This window comes from Suricata suricatta, chromosome 11 (genome assembly GCF_006229205.1).
Source record: "Suricata suricatta isolate VVHF042 chromosome 11, meerkat_22Aug2017_6uvM2_HiC, whole genome shotgun sequence".
In the NCBI taxonomy this organism is placed as follows: Eukaryota; Metazoa; Chordata; class Mammalia; order Carnivora; family Herpestidae; genus Suricata; species Suricata suricatta.
In genome coordinates, this window is record NC_043710.1 from 74,989,328 (window position 1) to 75,006,953 (window position 17,626).

The 17,626-nt window shown below is 41.9% G+C and overlaps 1 protein-coding gene across 2 annotated transcripts in view; it reads right to left on the reverse strand.

Moving 5' to 3' along the window:
• The window catches only part of MAML2 (mastermind like transcriptional coactivator 2), a 345,270-nt gene that overhangs the window by 324,194 nt on the left and 3,450 nt on the right, over positions 1–17,626 (reverse strand). The window lies entirely within an intron of this gene.

The following is a 17,626-nucleotide window of genomic DNA, read 5'->3' on the forward strand; positions in this document are numbered from 1 at the left end:
GCCTCAAAGCAGCTCTGTTCAGTTGACCAAATGGTGCAACTTCTAGAATCTTAAATTACAAGAGGAAGATGTCAAAGTTCAACCCCTCCTTTTGAGCATTTAAATTCTTGAAACTCCTGCTTTATGGCTTTCCGTCACCACCTCCCCAAAAGATTAATATATATTTTGTTACACTAGCCTAAATTCCTTCCAGAGATAAAAAAAAAATAGATATATTTGCAACAACCTTGCCTTCACCAAATTTCTGATACATCTACCTATTTGCAAGACAATGAGAGTTTGGAATATTATTGATGTTCTCCAGTGGAACTAATAAGGTCTCCAGACTTTAGAGTGTCCAGGAAATGTGTCTATAGAACACTTTTATTCTAAATATAGATGACCTGAAGGGCATAAACAATTTTCTCAGCATACTGGACTTCTTTTCTTTGAGCTGCTTTGCTGGTCAGTCATGTAAATATAGGTAGCGGCCCTCATCCCCTTCCTGCATGTTTGATGGGCATCTGTCAAAGTATAAGGACCGAGCGGTGCCATTTCTTCTTTCCCTCAAATTACCAGTATGAGTGGACCATCAAATTAAGCAACTAAATGCCAAATTTTCTTTTTTTAGATCATGCATAGTTTTGAGTTAGATGAGTGGAAAAATAGTCCTGAAGTCTGAGCTTTTTTTTTTTTTTAATAACAACTTTTCAACAGTTAAACTACTTTTGGTAAACATGAGTAAAGAAAGTGAGCTCCAGTCACAGCACATGTTTACAACTAAGTTAAAGGCTCTTAAAAATAGGGTGTTTGATGGTCCACTGCCAAAATATGAACTCTAGCAGCCTGGAGTGCACAGCTAATAATAAAGAGTCAGTGTTCCTATGAAAATCCCCGAGACGAGGCTCCAATTCAGCTTTATCCTTCTCCCCAAGAGGTTCCCCACAATGACACAGAGACATAAATTTGGAGTTAGAGGTCAAGGTGGGAGGGGAGGAGCCTCAAGATGCTGGGAGGTCACTGGAAAACAAAGTGAAAATATTGCTAGACTGGGCTCCAAAGAAAAGTGCCGAACAGAACACAAAGAGTTCAGCTGCTACACGAGGACTGTTGGCCTTGGAGAAAAGAGGAAAATGCTTACATAGATAACAAAATAGGTAACAAAAGTCCAAGGAGAAGGAAATACATTAGGCATATGAAGAAAGCTACGCGTGCTTTCTGTTCAGACTCCCGAAACTAGGATGAACAGATACACAAAGAAAGGAAATACTCAGATCTCCTAGAACTGGCTGCTCTGTGTGAAGAATTACACTAGCCCTAGAATTGGTGCATTCTTCTTCCTGCCACCATAATCCTCACCCTCAGGTTCTTTGGCCCTTGAATCCTTGGAGAACCTGACAAACTCTGGAATTTGTCCACGTTAGAAATGCATATATGCTGTCATACAAAATTTTGCATTCATTTCAGAGTTCACATACTCAACATGCCCTGTCATTTACCTGCTAGGATAAAAAGAAGATGTTAATAAGAAAATATTTCCCAATAAAGCACAGAACTTGTCTTATTCACTACTCTATTTCTGATGCCTAAAGTGGGGCTTGGACATCATACCTCAATACATATTTGTGAATTTTTTTAAGGCAATTACAGTAGAATTTGATTCCCAAAAGAAAGTTTTGGCGATCTCATGCTTGGGGCATCATTTTCCCATTTCTATACTGTTTCTGTTTCTACCAAAAATGGCCTTCCTTCAGAATACTGATCAGGAATAATAGTATTCTTCAGAATTTTCATAACAGAGGAGCTTGAGGACAACCTGGTTGCAAGTCAGGGAGGGAGTGAAGCTGAGTTTACATTGCACTTTATAAAATACTGAAAACAACAATTCAATCACCTTCTCTGAGTTCTCAGAGATAAAAGAGGTTAGACTGTCTTTAAGAAACTTACCTGTCTTCAAGGCACTTACAGATTCAAGTGACAACTTATTTAACCTATTTAAGCTTAACTTTATAAAGTGGTATAAACAGATCTTGATGCATTCCTCCACGGAGTTAACATTTCACCAGGAATCTACATTCAAAATTCCCCACATTTGGATTACTGATCCTGAAGAATCCATTCTAGGGACTTGTCGGTCATGTTGCCTGCTCTCTGCCCACAGCAGGTATCAATAATGAACCACCATGGCCCTCTTCCCACAAAGCTTGGATATCACTTTAGGATCTTCCTCACAGCCCTCCAGGTGATACTACCAATCTACCCTGGCATGCAAGTCAAAACCTATTTGTCACTCACCAAACCTACATGTTCCAGTATCTTTCACTTCCTGAAAAGAAGGGAGTCTGGAAACTGTGTCAAGGAGTAATCTGTCCCCCCTAGGCCTTCATTCTGAATTCATCTGCACCTTGGACAGTGAGTTAGCTCTACTTCTTATTGATTTTGAAATGTCTTGTTGTGCTTGACTTCCAAACTCAGGCCTGGGTCACGTTTGAGCTGGAATCTGATATTACCTGTGTAATGACCTTCTCTTATGTGCAGTAGAAAACCATGACTAACACATGGGCAGTGGCATCATCCTGCTCTGTCTAAATCCTGATTCCATAACTCATGTCTGAGTGACCTGGGAAGGTTCCTTCCTTATCTGTCAAATGGAAATAAGATTATACCTACTTCATCATGTGATTGTGAGGACACATTGAGTTAATATTCTAGGAACCCTTAGTAGAGTGCCTGACATATTAAACACTTAGTGAACAGGATTTTTTAAATTCTTTTTTTAAATGTTCATTTCTGTTGGGGGCGGGGAGGGACAGAGAGAGGGAAGAGAGAGAGAATCCCAAGCAGGGGATTCTGAGAGCAAGGAGCCCAAGGTGGGGCTCCAACTCACACACCACAATATTATGACCTGAGCCTAAACCAAAAGTCACACACTTAGCCAATTGAGCCACCCAGATGACCCAATGAATGTGATTTTCAAAACAAATACTGAACCAGATGGATGTCTTAAAGATCAGTGTTCCCAATCTGGTATATGGTACATTTAGTCACAGAAATGTAAAGGGCTGAGGTCCTTTAAAAATTCGTGCTCACCACAGTTTAATTTCAACAAACATTTACAAACTGCTTACATACTAGATATCTGGCATTACTGTAGGTCCTAGAAATACAAAGATAAATAGGGTACATCTCTACTTTGAAGCAAAATCCCATCAATTATGAGCTCCTGCATTTTCTCCAGGTAATGAGAAAACACCCATCAGCATGAAAAACAGATTAAATTGGATTGGAAAAATTACTTTTCAGCAAAGAGCTGCAGGTCTCTCCCTTAAGTTCCATCTAAGATACTCATTCCAAAATAAGCAACAGCACAGAGAAAAACTTAGACCAATCTCAGTTACAGAGACAAATCTGCTTCTTTGATCAAGATCAAGTTTCTATTCAAAACAACCTTGTAGCCCTCTCTCCCCAGACCTGAGTTGGCTCACGAGATCCACAAGAAATATGGGTAACAAAGTGTGGGCTTTCATAAATTAAAAAAGTTTTCTCACCTTGCCTTGTATTCTTACCAACTAATAAATTTTTAAAAAGAAACAAACAAAAACCAGGACTCCCTTTTTTCAGCCTCCCTTATTCTAGACTTGATGTGCCCTGGGTGTCTGACATCCTCATTCCATTCATGATTGCCATTCTTTTTAGGAGAGTCATTGCTTCATATTGTGTGTGGGTATGCTTCTGGGAGTGCAAACCATTCAATGTCCTCATTTTAGATGCAAATTCAGTGATGTATCTGGTGCTCAGCTACTCAAGTTTGAGGGCTGTGCGCCCTGCAAAGAGAGACCCAGGTGTCAGGAGGGTGAATCTTTGCTCACTGGGAGTTAGTGCAGGCCAGTTTGAGTACCTCATCAGTTTCTAAAATGGGTGTAATAATACCCCAGAGAACAAACACAGATAATATGTGTATACAAACTGCAAATCTGTTATTCAAAAGTAAGATATTATTAGCATTTCTTGACTTCTCCAAGTCCATTCCCCATGTACAAAAATTTTTAAAAAGCTACACTTATTTATAGTATAGGGTTTCTGTGAGGGCAATATGGGTTGTGTATATGTAAGATGATATTATTATGATGATTGTAAATACCAGTTTCTGCTTTGACCTGCCTCCCAAGAACCTAGTATGTCTCTAACTCCTTTTAGTCTTGAGGCTAATTTCCTGTTTGTTTTCTATTGTCAAGGAGGGACAATATTATTTTCCTCAAAAGGTGCCTGTCAGTAGTTTCTCTTTAATTCTCAAAAATCAATGACTTCTAACAAAATGAGGACAATAGCTCCAAGGCACAGAAGATGCTGATATGACCACCTACCTCGCCGGTAGCATTTTGCACAGACTGGGCAAAGAAGCACAATGCCTGGACAGGTCAGTCCACTGTGCAGGCAGCTGTCCAGGCCCTGACACAAAAGCCCATCTCCTATTCTGGTTGTAGTTGTTTGTTTATAGTTATCACTTTCTACTTCCTGAAGTGTTTCCCAGATTTGCTTCCTTTTAATTAATCCAAATGAATCTCCAATCAGCCAATTCAAGAAACAAAGAGCTGTGCACTGTATCCCTAGTTAACTTTATCTCATTCTTTTGTTTGCTGATGCTATCCTCCCCCACCTCCCCATTATAATGTAAACTCCATCAAGTAAGTACTTCACTTCTGTGTCAAGCAAGGGACTAACACAGGACCTGGCATACAGTAGTCACTCAATATATGTAATTTCTACTCCATCATCCTTTTCCTTATACCAATGCTTTCTACTGATGAGAGGCTGGGCTTGGGGATTTCAATCTGGGAGTGGGGTGCCTAGGTGGTTCAGTCATTTGAGTATCCAACTTCAGTTCAGGTCATGATCTCGAGGTTCATGGGTTCGAGCCCCATCTCAGGCTCTGTGCTGACAGCTCAAAGCCTGGAGCGTGCTTCGAATCTGTGTCTCCCTCTCTTTCTGTCCCTCACCCACTTGTGCTCTGTCTCTCTCTCAAAAATAAATAAACATTAAGAATTTTTTAATAATAAAAAATAATTTCAATCTGGGAAAAATAGTAAATAATCATCATGGTCTTATATCTTTCAAATGGTTGTAGCACTGGAACTATGTTTTAATCACCCTAAGGTATATCTATACCTATATTTATAAATATGCCTTGATAGATAGATAGATAGATATGCTTTAGTACGATTAAAAACTCAGTGTTTATATATATATATATATATATAAATATATATATATATATAATGCATAATCAAACAGGAGGGGGAGCTCTGAAGGCCAACCACATGTTCTTCCTTCTCCTTTCATCCTTCCATTCCTGAAAGACTCATACAACATCTCTAGTTTAAAAGCCATTGATCTGGTCATTCATTCAACAAATATTTACTATGGATCCAAAATGTTCCAGGAACTGCTGGGGGCTAGTACACATGTAGTGAACAAGACTGATAAGCTTCCTAGTCTCATGGACTTTATATCCCAGTGGGGAAAGATAGGAAATGCATGAATAAACAAGGAATCAGCATAAATTCAGATAGTGATAAAAGTTACAAAGAAAACAGTACTTCTGTACTGGGATAAAGTGATAGAGGAAGAGGACAGAGAGACATCAATCATGTGTGCACATAAGTTAGGGTAGCCAGGGAGGTCTTTCCAAGGAGGTGATACATGAGCCGAACCCCATATGACATGAATAATCCAGCCAAGCGAAGTCCTGAAGAACCAACCCTTTTGGGCTGCAGATGGAGAAACTAAGAAGCAAAGAAGGAGTGACTGGCCACAAGGTCATTCTGTCAGTTAGTGGTAAAACTTGGACCAGAAAGGAGGAGCCTGGTCGCTCTCCACTTACCACTGTGATATAATGTTCTCTCTCTTTCCTAGTTCCTGCAATTTAGCATACTTTTGTCTTCTGGGGCCATTTCCTTTAAAACTAACCTTCTTTCCCATTCTCTTTAATGTATTTCTTTATTTCATTTTCTAAGTCACCCACATAACCAATTTATATCTGTATATACTAGAAATAAACATGGTGAAAAGGGTGCATGTTGGGTGTGTGCATGTGCATGCGCACACGTGTGTGTTGTGGGGATTCAGGGTACATTTTCTAAGCAAAAGACTCTATTCTATTGGAAAAGAAAGGCAACTTGACTTACTTCATCTTAGTATTTTTTAAAAGAAAAGCACTGTTGCATAGCATAATACCAAGACATTTTCATCTAGAAATTAAAAAAAAATCTGAGAAGAAAAGCTAAGCCGTTTAGAAGTTACTAGAAAAAAGTCACCATCTCTAGGCCTCTAATCCAAAAAACAATGAAACTGAGTGTGTCTACCCTTGGAAACGAAATACAAGGACAACCACAACCAAATGACCCTTTGGCTTCCTGCTCGCTCGCTGCATCTTGTGTTGTGAAAGAAAATGCACTGGCCTGGCCTGGGGCCCAAGATGGGATCCACAGACTCCAAAGATTCAAGGAACTGTAAAGATGCAATGTGGGAACCTGTGCTCTAACTAAATCAAAAGACAGGGAGGAAGGGAATGGTGCTCAGAGAAATCCTCTAGAGTTCATATTCGGTTGGGTAAATTTTCCTTTGTTGACTTGTTTGGAGGAATTACTGTGCATTTTCTTTTTTTCCCCCCAGTTCTATTAAATCCCTAAACAGAGCTGAGTTTTAAGGGCTTAGGGCTGCCCTTGGGAAATAGGTGATTACACTCTCTGCTTAGGGTTTTAGTGATAAGAAGCAAAAAAAAAAAAAAAAAAAAGAGGCAGTGGATTGAATTCCCCTCCCCCAGACCAATTTCTCAGTGACTCTCTTTTGTAGTTCCTCTTTAAAGCAGAAACATATTTTTAAAATGAAGTGGTGACACATATAAAACCCCATCCATTAATCTGTCCTTTGCAAGTGTGCGTATTGGAGAGAGAGACAGACTAGTCAGTTCCTAAGCAAGGAAGGCTCTAAAGAATATTTTCCTTTTCATTTCTCATTTTATAGTTCTTGAATTATTTCACAGGGGTATTCATTTGGGAATCTTCTTTACCCACAGAAATGTTCCAAGTGTAGCTGGGATAATATGGGGAGACAAAAACAGTACTTCCTCTAAAAATAAATGTAATGAATCAAGTGCTAGGCCCACAACCATATTTTTCACACTGGAACCCTAAACCCCAACAAATAGGGTCAGAAATGGAGTGATTTGTCCATTACTCCCAGGAAGAGCATTAAGCAATTAGCAGGGCTGTGCCCTCCCCCTCGCCACAGCTGGACCTTGTTCCCAACATTACTTCAGAGTCTCCTCACTAGTATTTCCCCTAAAAAAAACCAGCACATTCCCACCCTTGTCGCCTCTCCTTCTTTCAGTTCTTCCTAACAGATATGTTTAAGAAGAGACAGAACTGCGAAAAACAAAAGTGAAATGTCACGGAAAACTCATTCACGGTGTATGCGCCCAAAAGGGGTCTCAGAGGTGATCCAAGCCACTCACCAAATGCCCTTTATTGTTTTTCCAAGACGGACAGTAAGGGCCAGAAAAGTAAAAGGACTGGACTGCTAAGCTGCCTACCAGGCAGTATCAGTGGGAACATTAGGACCTTCAACATCCAATCCCAAGGCCAGGCCTCTCTTACCACCGCACTAATAAGTATAGTAAGTATAATATAGTGTCACTATATCACTTCCTCTTTCTTTATTCACTTATTGTGAAGGGTAAGATGCGGGGAAAAGTGAGGCACTTGGGAGTAGTTTGCTACAAAAAAAAAAGTGAGTTCAGAAACACTGCTCTTCAGCATGGAATATGCTCACGTTCCCCCTGTACACTGTCGAAGCTAGCAAAGTCTCTGCGACCTAGAAGATCGAATGCAATTACTTTGCCCATCTAGATTTGCTATGCTGTTTGACTCTCCCAAGGGCAGCACAGCAGAACAAGGGGAGTGACATCTTTATGAGGTTAACCCTTTTCTATTTTAAGGGTGGACTACTGAAGACAGATGTGTTCCCTAGGGCGGAACAAGAATGCTGGAAATTTGGTAGTTAGGAGGAATGACAGCACCAGGCCGTCATCCAGGAGGGGAAAAAATAAATTGCCGTTCAGAGGACCAGGGGGCTGGGGGAGCCTATGAGGATGCTGGTGCACAGGGGGTGACAGTGAGGTGACAGAGGCCGGGGCTCAAACCAGAGCACAGTGCGAAGAAACAAAAGGGAAGCACGGAGACTAATGTTTGTGAAGCTCCACACTCTAGGTGCTCTCAGATATTATCTCATTGAATCCTCACAACCGCTGAGATAGTTACCATTATCACACAAAAGCAGAACGTGAGCCTCAAAGGCACGCAGTGACCGGTCCTGGGTAGCGCATCGAAAGAAGTGGAGCTCTCACCCCTCCTAGGGTTTTCCAGCTGGCGTTCGGTTAGCCTGTGCTAAGTTACCAACCGCCCGAACCTCTGAGCTGAAACCACCCCATGTAACATTTCCTGAGATTCCCTAGGTTGGCGGGGCGGTTCCTCTGCTGATTTCACCTGGGCTGGCTCACTCCCGTCGCTGCACAGAGCTGGAGCTGCCACGAGGTGGCCTCACGTGTTGGCCATCGGTGCTGGTCAGTGACGGGTCCCTTGCTCCTCTGCATGTGGACAGTCATCCTCCAGCTGGCTCACCAGCTCCTTTATAAGATGACTTCAGTGTTCCCAAAAGCTTCTTTTATATTTATTATTATTTTTTTGCTTGTTTGTTTAAATTTTATTTATTTGAGACACAGCCAGTGAGAGCAGGAGAAGGGCAGAGCGAGAGGGAGAGACAGAAACCCAGGCTCCGCACTGCCAGCACAGAGCCTAAAGCGATACTCAAACCCACAAAACCATGAGATCATGACCTGAGCAGAAACTGAGAATCAGACGCTTCACCAACTGAGCCACCCAGGCACCCTGAAGCTTCTTTTTTAAAACCACTTTACTGAGGTGTGATTGACACAGAAAAAGCAGTACATATTTAATACACTCAACGTTAGGAGTTTGGGGATAGGGGTATACTCATGACAGTATCGCCACCATTAAGGCCATGGACATACCTATCATTTCCCCAAGTTTTCTCTTGCCATCTTTATTATACTATTAATTGTAGTAAGAACAGTCACCATGAGACATACCCTCTGAACACATTCTGAGTCCAGGAGGGCTTTACAAGGAGCACAATGTTACTTCTGTCACATACTATTGCTTAAAACAAATCACAAGGCCATTCACGACTCAGCATCTACCTTTGGATGGGAGGAGTGGTAAAGTCACACTACAAAGGGCCGTGTGGGATGGAATCATTGCGATCAATTAAAAAACCATCTACTGGCTCTAAACTCCATGCTTTTTCTACTACCAAAATGTTTATAAAAATTCCTAAATTGGGTTAAGGACTTTTTTTTGATTTATAAAAAGTCCTTAATGAAAGGATAACTTTTAATAATTTGGAATCTTGGGTTCTAGTCCTGCCTCTACTACTCTTTTAGATGGGCTTTAATTTTTTCATCTGTGAGTAAAGGGTTTCGTCTGCTTTTTAAGGGCTTATGTTACTCTATAAATTGATAGAACAGTGTCCTATTTTCAGATCAATATGAACTAGCCCTCCTGGGAGCTGGGCAGGAGAGAGAAGAGAGACGGCCAGAAATTAGATGGATTCTATTTGACATACTCCCTTTCATTGCTGTGGGTGCAGCATTTGCAAGGCGGTGAGCAAAGGAAATTTACGCTTGGCTAAAATCCTCCGTGACCTGGGTGTTTCTTTGCCCATATCCACTGATTATATGTTAAGCCAGCATGGGTCCCTCCGCATTACACCAAGGATGAGAGTACAAGTTCTTGTTCTGAGGGCTTCTAGACCTGGTTAGCCACAACAATTCCTATGCAACACACACACACAGCAGCTAAGCAGACAGTGGAGGTGAAAAGGCTCCTGGGCTGGTCTCTTCCTGAGGGAAATGCTTAGCTGGGAGCTCTCTCAGAAAGGTATTGTTGCCCGATCAATGGAAGATCAAGTTCCCAAGGAGAAAACTAATGTTTAATTTAGCACAAAGACAGCTCAGAATCTCTCTCTGGGGGACTGAGCCTGCAAACAGATCCACATGCAAAAATCTAAGTGAGAAAAGGAAGCTCTCTTTGGTGCAGTGGCTACAGAACTTGGGCGCAAACTTCACTGAACTATTGCCTCCGCCTGGTGTTTCTGACAGGAGGACCGCGGCTCTTTCCTGTTTACTCTTGTGTTTGTACTTTGTACTTTTTCAACACCTCTGCGAAACAACCAAATGGGATAATACCACCAGCACATACTTTCTGCTGTCTGAAATTACATGGTGCAGTGTGGCAATCAAATGAGCCAGACTTAGCTGCTTCAGCAAGGATCGGTCCACTTAGGTGAACAACATCAACAAAAAACTTAAGTTTCTCAGCCGCTTAGCCAGGGAATGCTTTTATTTTTACATAATTTAGACTCTAGAGACCTCCAGAAATGAGCAGGGTACATTCATGTTGGTGAGGCAATCATCATTCCAAAGACACAGTACACGTACACACTGTATTCAATTAAGCCACTTCTCTGCACTCTGGCTACCATGGCTCTAAGAGATTATACTGTGTGTCTAAAAGACTCCTGGTAAGTTATTAGAAGTTGTAGCAAACTTTTGCTTGTAGCAAATTTTCTGAAAAGGAAACAAACCAACAAACAAAACCAAACCCAGGCTCCTAATTAACTTTCCATTCACATCCATCAGAACCACCTGAAGAAAACTTTGTGGAACACTGAGGAAATTCAAGGTGTCAGGCTTCATGTGGGTGACAGTTATCAGTGCTGCTGGGAAAGATCCACAGATAAAATTCAGCCACATTTTCTGACAGAAGAAAATTAAAAAAAATTTTTTTCACGTTTATTCATTTTTAAGAGACAGAACACAAGTGGGGGAGGGCAGAGAGAGGGAGACACAGAATCTGAAGCAGGCTTCAGGCTCTGAGCTAGCTGTCAGCACAGAGTCCGATGCAGGGCTCGAACCCACGAACTGTGAGATCATGACCTGAGCTGAAGTTGGAAGCTTAACCAACTGAGCCACCCAGGCGCCCCAGAAGAGAATTTTTAAAACAACAATGTTAATGATTCTCTATCAACATATGGACCTGTCACGACCACTCAGCAAGAATGCTGTCCAAACAGTATAAAACAAAACCAACTCAACATGAGTGTGACATTTCCTAAGAATATTATGCTTCAAGAGGAAATGGGGGATTAAGTTTAAACGATGGGGAATAAACACACGAAGAAAAAGTTTTTGGCTACATTCTTTGCCCCGAGTTAGAACCAATAAATCCACCCCTGCCCAAACATCATCCACCCAAGACGATTCCTATTCTTATCCTGTCACTTCTTCAGAGAAACATGCTTTGGATTAAGAATCATCCTCATCAGAACTTGCTTTGAAGCCTTGTCAGCACTGTCCTCCTGTTTCTGATGGAATCAATCTTCAGGAGGTACTGAGCAAAGAAGAGATTCTCAACTCAGGATTCTATCATGGCATGAAATTTTCCACACTCTCCAGGTCAAGGCTGGGAAGAAGGCAAACTGTCACCATTCATCTGCAGTGGCACTGAGTCCACGGATCCCATAGCGACTTGAGCCAGGGATCCGGCTTCCAGAAGCAGAATTTTGAATCTCCACAGCAGGGAGCCTCTAACACTTTGTGATTCCGTGACCAGATTCACTTAAGAATTATTCATCAGTCTGAATTAATAATTCAGTGAAATTGGTAAATTTGGACTCCTCACGTCTGACAATTCCAAACTCTGAATAGACGGTTTAAGTTTCTCATTTACACACAAAGCCTACATGCCACACTTACGAGGCAAATAAATGGAAACCCAGCCTCTGTTCCAGAAGAAGTCAAATAAACACTCTAGTCAAATTCTAGATCAGAGGTCCTCAAATCCCAGGAATGGAAGACATATTAGTCGATCCTGTTCTCAAAAAGAACACTATTACACCCATGCTAGGGAGATGTAAAGCTGTCCCAGATGACATCTCCATATGAAACTATTCAAGGAAACTGGATGATATTGCATCCATCAGTAACCATTTTAATTAATATTAAAGTAAAAAGCCATGGCCTCCCACAAAACATCTCTGACACATTCGGAAGATGGACTCGTGAGCTGGAAAAAAACCATGAATCTGACTCAGGTATGTCCTTTTTCACAGTAATAACAACAGCTAAATTTTACTGCCTCTGCCAAGTGCCACGCAATTACCTCATTTAATCAACAACCTGAAGTAGTTCTAATACAATAGTTCCATTTTACAGCTGAGGAGACTGAGGCAGGAGAGTTTAATTACCTGAATCAAGAAGACATAGCTATTAAGTGGTGGAGTTGTGAAGTGAAATTAGGTAGTCTCACCTCTGATCCCAGGCTTTTAACTGCAAAAATGCTGCCTTGCCTCCTTAAGCCAACTTTCACACCTCTATTTCCAACCCTACCACACCCCTCTCAGCTGTAAATACTAAGAGGGCAAAGCCTATATCAAATTGCTCACCAGGAATACATGAACTGCCATGCCACAGAATTACTGCAAAACAATTGTTTGTTGAATTAAGAGATAATTTCTTCAAACTCTATAAAGCACTCATGTCTACAATCTTGATAAAACATTTCAGGACCTTTGCTAAAATTTTTTAGACTCATGGAGGGCACAGTTCATGTAAATACTGTTATTTGCCCCTTTTCACAGTTGGCTAAGGTAGGGCCCAACTCTCGAGCCTTCTTCAAGACTTGGGGAGAACATGTGAGCATCTCTTTTCATCCCCTCCATAAGGAAATGCAACAGCTTTGATTCTTTCACACCTGTCCCTTAGATAAGCGTAGGGAAGGGTCAAAGCCGGCAGCCATAGAGAGCCCATTTGCTCTGGTCAGCAACCTGACATCATGCCTTCAGTCCGAGAAGGAAGAAACTGTTTGGCTTTTCTTCTTGGCCATCTATTCCTTCTGGAGCCTATGCTGTGCCTTGGGAAAATAAGGGAAACTGAGCCTTAGGGCAAGTAAAAGAAATGGAACACATCTGCGTTATAAAGCAAGCACGTGGGAAGGTAAGTAAATCTCAAAGGCTATCTGGAGTCACAGCTTCTCCTAAATTGCTGCCTTTTTTTTTTTTTTTTATGAAAAGACCTTTTCCAAATTTGTCAACAAGCAAACTCATTTGTTGGGAAGATAAGTTTACACATCAAGAGAAGACACTTTTACCCACAGGGCAATTCTTACTGGCACTGGAGGGCCTAGGGAGCCTGGGAAGAGAGATGTGTGTCCCTGGTTCTGCCTCCTGTAGTTTCTCTTCTGTGTCTAGCTAGTGCGCTTTTAAAACCATCTCCTTCCAGTGCCAAAGGCCATGTCACGCTGTATATAACTCACCGGGAATAAGAGAAGTGTGTAAATAGCAAGGCATTAAGCAGCTCAAGGGACTTGAAGATAGGTAATACAGAACACTTAGGCAATGTGCTATGAGAAGAGGCCGCTGGAGGGGAAATGTAATACTTGTCTTCAAGTATATGAAGGATTATTATTGCTTCACAGATGCTGACTCCTCTGAGCCTTCCTTGCTCTACCATTTTCCAGGGCTACTGATTTCCTCTTGCTGGAGCTTCAGACCCTCCAAAAAAGTGGATCAGCCTCATTCGCTGGTCCCCACTCCAACTACTCACACCCAACCGAGTCAGTCAGTCTCTGCTCTGTCCCACACCTCACATTCACACCCATCTGCACTCAGCGCCCCCGTTCCACATTTCCACACTCTCCCTCCCCTGTGCCCCCACCCCCAGCTGGTGACCCACATAAAGCTCTCCCTGGCCTGGGGTTGAATCTCTTCTACCCACCATTAAGAGTACTCTCGTTTTGAGTACCTACTGTATGTCAGGCACCGTGTGGATCCTTCTGTTAAAGAACGCTAGCTTTGTTTTCCAGATGATGCTACCAATGCCCAAAAAGAATAACATTATTTCCCCAAGCTCATAAAGCCAGTAGGTGTGAAGTAGGATCCGAACACAGGTTGAAACGGAAAATCTATGTACCAAATTCTTCCATTCACTATTTCTCTAAGCGTCAATTTCCCTGTTTGTGAAGTGGGGCAAATGTTGCTTACTCACCAAGTTTTTTTTCTAAGGCATTACATAAAATATAAAATAAAAGTGCCTAGTACATTCTAGGACTCAATAAATATTTATTCCTCTTTTCTTCTGATTTTCTACATCAGTTTTGGTCCATTGTACCTAGCTGGTGCTTTTACTGTTACTTTATCGATATGGTCCTGATTTGCCCACTAGACTGGTGAGCGTGCCTGGCCTATGTCTTTAGCTGCATTTCTCTCTATTCTCCCACAAAGCCTGTGAGGGTGTGAGGGGAATTAGCATGAAAATGCAGAAGAAAGAATTTGGAATTGTTTTCATTAAACACGATCCAGCCTATGAACATATATAAGGGACGGGATTAAAGAACAAGGAAGTAGTAGAATCCATTCAGATTGGCTTAGTTGAATGCATGGCAGAACTGAGGATTTTTTCAAATTTCCATCCAGGCTTTTGGAGATTAAATACTACAAACAAACACACACAACAACAATTAAAATCAAGAACAGCTAATCACAGCCACTCTTTTAGTCGTACTTAATTATCATGTCTTAGAATATGGGAAAACCCATGCTTGCCTTGGTTCTCACAAAAGGCTTACAGGCAAAGCGAAGTCGCAGAGTATTAAAATGTAAGGTGCAGAGCTTTAAGGTTCGGAAAACACTACCTAACAATGGCTTTATTTCAAAGAACACACATGCCTTCTAGAAGCAAACACTGACCCAAACAAGGGAGCCCTCGCTCTCAAAGTAAGTCTTCTGTCCACTTTTGATAAAGGATTGTACCAACTTCTCTCTCCACTCGAACCCAATTACCTTTGTGAGATCTCATAATTATATTTGCTTGAAAGAAGTAGTAGGAAGGTCCTGGATATATAAGAACTCTCCCTTTTTTACTTTGTTCTGGAAAACAGAACAAAAATAGGTCAGTTCTTAAGGAAATGATGGCTGCATATATAAATAATGTACACACTCCTTTCACTGTCCTGGGGAGGATATTTATCATGGAGACAGCTACAGACACCCAGATCTGGCCAATGAACTCTTCCCGTTCTCAATCCTCTACTTACAGCTCTCAGACTGTGAACTGTCAATTAGAAACTTGATTATCATCAGTTAAAAATAACCAGGGAACTCTGGCAATGATTTAACTTGTTTGACTTTCTTAAGCTAACAATTAACATTTTAGACTATTGTTGACAAAATATTTAACTTTCCCATGCCATTTGTGCCAACAACTTTTCTAATACTCCTTCGACGCTCTGGTGGACACACCTTTCCAAAGCTGCTCCGGTCCATGCAGGGGCCTGTAAAGGACATGCACGCAAAGACCCTAATCACTTTCACAACAATGCACATTTTAACTAGGATTTCCCGGGACCTTCAGGAGCACTTAAATAAACTGATAACTCAGTTTTATCTTGGCAGCACTAAATTTGAAATGCCAATCCCTCTATTTACCATAAAAGCTATTTCACCATTTAAAAGAGACAACTGAAAGCTTAAGTATACTTTTAATCCCTGGAAAAACTGGTATTATGATTTGTTGCTTAGTAGTTTATTATTAGTAATACTAGTAATAATGCCTTGCATTTCTACAGCGCTTGATCTTTTCTTTCCAAAGCCTATTCAGAAACACACATTCATCTGGTTCTCTCAACAAGCTAGGACAGCAATATTGTTCTCTCTGTTTTACAGATGACTGCTAAGTAACTTGTCCTGGGTCACCCAGCTGGTTGGTGATCAAGCAGGCACAGAACCGAGGATGCAGACTCCTTGCCTGATATGCTTTCTTTCCTCCACACTACATTAGAGAAAAGATAATCTCTAAAGCCAAAGATGACTTGGAACCACTTATCTATCCATCCTAGCAACACAGTCTGTGCAACAGAAAAAAGAGCCTGTCTCAGGCAAAAGGGAAAGATTAATTATGAACCGCAGAAGCTCTAACTAAACCTTACTGTTCCATGGACCCGCAATTATTCAGTTTCACAGTTCATTCAAAGATTCAAACATACTTCACCAGAAAATGATTTAGTGCCGAAAGCCTGCTCCAAGTGGTTAGAAATGCAGATCTGCTCAAAGCCCTGTAATCCCGGCCCTCTGAAAGGCCCTGTTCCTGCAGTCTTTGCAGCAATGGGGCTTCCCCTGAACTTGTACTTGAGTTAAATGAAGAAATTGGCTGAGTAAGGGCTGCAGAATTAGGCTTTCAGTGTGGATAGAATTAGAACCAGCTTGGAGGTTAGTCTTGCATTGTTCCCGAAACTCAAGCTCTTGAGAAAACTCAGACATTATACATTTCTTGCAGTATAACGGGCTTCCAGTCAACGCTACCCCACGGACTAGAAGTTCTCCTTCTCCCCACATTCAGATATCACTGACTACATTCAAGGCACCGTGCTAGCAGGCATGCAGCATACAGAGCTTTCAGCTGAGGACGCGGTGCATATGTGATTTCAGATGATCAATATTCTCTCTCTTCCTCCAAAGGACCTTTATGGCCACTTACAGCATACGAATGAACTATGAAAGTGATACATCCAGCACACCCAGACAGAGCTAAATCCAGCTATGGCCACAGCAATAAAACTAAGAAAGAATCCTAACACTCATTCTGCACAAAATTTCCTTTAAATTAAGTGTTTCTGAAACTAAGAGGAGCCCACGTGAAGTGGGGCCTGCAGATGAATCACTCCCAAATACCCAGGCCTCCCTTCAAACACAATGTTATCAAGTTAGTACACAACTTGCATCACCATCGCGGAGTACCATGCTGAGTAACAAAGCTCCAAATTTAGAAGGTAAAATGGAGAAGGGAATTTCCAATAACCAAATGGAGGGCGGTGTGTGTGGATCACTCTTTGCAATGCCACACATTTTCAGTGAAAAGCAACCGTCAGAAATAAACTGGTCTTTTAATTCCTAACTCACACAGCAGCCCTGCATCATCACCGTGCTTGGAGAGGGGCCTCCTCCAAGGCCATGTTTTAGGACATGGCTGGTGGACATGGCATGGCAGAAATCAGATTCTCTCTTAGAACAGGAGTGGTACAACAGCCACCCTTGGCTTCTGCAGCGGAAGCCTCCAGTCAGGAAAGGCAGGACGCCGTTCCCCTCCCTACCCCCCAGCATGGACATTGCTGTCGTGAGGTTACCATAACCACTGACGTTGGTTTCATTTCACATCCCAAAGCGCGTCCCCGACCCTCACAAAAAAGGCAGCAAAAATCAAAAGAACATGGCCAGAAGCAGACACACCACCCTCCTTGCAGAGGCTAAGATGTGAGCGCCACATCCAGGCTTGGCACCTAGGACAGAGATGGGTCTTCTCCACCCGAACAAGGCTGGGCGCCTCGCTCCCTGCATCATCCCCAGAAACACTTACCAGGAGACTGTGAAGCACACAAAGCGGTATTATTGGGAGACTTGCAGACAGATTATAAATTTACTGGGGACAATTGAGGCATTTAGACACTTTTGGCTGCAG